The sequence below is a fragment of the Zingiber officinale genome, chromosome 2A (assembly GCF_018446385.1).
Source record: "Zingiber officinale cultivar Zhangliang chromosome 2A, Zo_v1.1, whole genome shotgun sequence".
NCBI classification, from domain to species: domain Eukaryota; kingdom Viridiplantae; phylum Streptophyta; class Magnoliopsida; order Zingiberales; family Zingiberaceae; genus Zingiber; species Zingiber officinale.
This window is the reverse complement of record NC_055988.1, coordinates 65,318,831-65,321,612: the sequence shown is the minus strand read 5'-3', so window position 1 is coordinate 65,321,612 and position 2,782 is coordinate 65,318,831.

The following is a 2,782-nucleotide window of genomic DNA, read 5'->3' as shown; positions in this document are numbered from 1 at the left end:
ATGACTGCGAGATCCTTTATCAACCAGGAAAGGCGAACAAAGTGGCTGATGCACTCAGCCGAAAGTTCAGTGTCACCTGATGCAACTATTTTAAAGTTCGAGGACGAACTTTTTATGAGGTACGGGGTACTGTAACACCCACTAAGCTTTTAAGAATAAATATGGGAATGATGAATTTGCCTTAGAAAAATAATAAGAAGTGAGTTGAAGTAAAAAGAAATAAAATGAAATAAAAAGAAGTGATGGTCAAGGATTGAACCTTGAACCTCTTTTATTATAATTCATAGAATTAAATAGTAGAAACCAATTGGGATAGAGAGAAGATATTGATAGCAAAGGAGGGAAACTCATGATAAAGGTGAGAATAAAAGATAGCCAAAAGAAAACAAGAAAAGAGCAAGAGAAAGGCAACTTGCCTTCCTCCCTTTCTCTCCCTCTTCCTCTTTGATCTTGCCGAAATTTTAAAGAGGAGTTAAGGGGATTCATTCCCCCTTATTTTATCATGAATGGTGAGAATAAATGGAAAATAAGATAAATAAAATAAAAATAGAGAAAAAGGCTAAGGGAGAAGGAAAGCAAAAATCAAGTTTGCTACCTCTTCCCCCTTAACATAAAAGGGAGCAAGAAAAGAGAAAATTATTTTTTTCTCTCATTTTATTTCACTCATCCTCTCCCTCACCGAGAACACCACAGTCCCCTCTCCCCTATCTTCGGCCCCAAAGTCAAGTTTTCCCTAAGAAAGCCTAAGATACAAGGAGGACTTAGCAAAGGAATCAAGGGAAAGGAACTAGAAGAAGAGGCTACTTCTTCTTCACCATACATTAGATCCACAAGCGAAAAGGATGTAAGCTTCCCCTCACCTGTGGTACAAGGCGTTTTATGTAATTTTCAGATTTTATGAGGATTTTAAAAGCTAGAAACAAGTTTGAGAAAATTCGGCCAAGAAGAGCTTTCAAAATCTAATGATGTTTAACTAGTCTTCACTATATGATAGATTTTTCTATGCTATGTAGAGGGGTTCTTCTTCATGCTTTTATACCTATATGATGCTTGATCAGAGGAGTACTGAACCCTAGAATTTCGGCCAAAAATATTCTTAAGAGGCTAGGGAAATTTATTGTTTTACCCAACTAGTACAAGGTTCTCCCTATGAAATATTAAGGATTATGTATTGGTTTTTCTTCCTTAGAAGATATTTGAAACTAAAAGAAAACCCACTCATATGTTTCGGCCAAGGAAGGGTTTAGGATTAGGAAGACCGTTAAATTTAAATAACCATGCACATGCTATAGAATACAAAGATCTTAAAGGATTTGTATGCTTGAATATTGCTAGAATTTCATGAACTCCTTCTTAGGGTTTTTCGGCCATGATGAGATGGATAGCTTAGAAAGCTTAAACAAAATTTTAAAATGCTCAAGACCTCTGTGCTGTTTAGATATGAAAGTTGTTTAATGCCCTCATGCTTAATTAGGGTGTAGAAAAATTAGTAGCATAACATATAACATGTATGACCACAAGGGGTCCTAGCTTACTCATGAACCAATTTGTATATATGTTTCTTAGTAACTTTTGCCATGAAACTTACTTAGATTTTTCATGCTTTAGGCCACTTAAAAACCTAGCTAAAGAATGGTAGGTTTCGGCCATGGGGAAAAAAAAATAAAAGAAAAAGAGAAAAAGAAACCTAGAAAGCCTAAGACACAATTCATATGTATACTCATTATGCTTGTCTTTACACATGCTATGAAGCTCGTATGACTTCACATGTTTTTTTTATGTTATTGAAGCAAGTTTAAACACTGATGAGTTTTGGCCAAGTAGGGTTTAAATGACCTAGAGGCCTTAGAATTTAAACCAAAGGTGTTAAAATGCGTCTTATGAAAATATGATAACCTATTGATTGTGTCACATGCTTGTATAATTTTTCCATGATCTAAAAGGACTATTGTAAGTCTCGGGCATGGAGGGTTAGATGCCCTAGGGACCCTAGGACTTAAATTAAATATGCTCATGTCACCCTACATGAAATATGATAAGTAGAAAGCCAAGGTTCAATTGCTATATGTTGTTTTATGACCTAAAATGATGCTAGGGTATGTTTCGGTCATAACTATTGTATGATGCTTTGTATGAATTTATACATAATGTTAGTCCAAGTTCACATGCTTGTATGCTTGTTTTTAGCCCTAATGAGAACTTGTTAAATTTCGGCCATGACATATGTTAAGGGCTTAAAGAACTTAGGAACTAATTCAAATATGTCAAATGTGTTTACCTTATTTCTTGGTAAAAATGTTATAAATATGATTTCAAGTTGTCTATGTTTTTATGTCATATGGAACCTTGTTTCACACCTTAAGGTTTCGGCCACATGAAATTAGGGACTTGAAGAACTTAGAAACTAAGTTAATCATGTTTATAATGCTTCCTATGAAAATGTTATGATGATAATTTAGGTACCACATGCTTGGATGTTGTGTTTAGCCTAAATTGAGCTCTAAAGGGTTTCGGCCACAAGGGTTTAGGAAGCTTAGAACCAAGATAAATATGATACCATGTTTCCTATGATAGGATAATCACAAGATACACCCTTATGCTTAATATGTATGCTTGTGATTTATGACTTATGATATGATATGCATGCTTTTATGATATGATATGCTTTGTGCTTAAAATATGCATGCTTTTATGATAAGCTATGTGGATAAAATATGCATGCTTGATGATATGCTTTATGCTTAAGATATGCATGTTTTTATGATCTATGCCTAAGTGATGC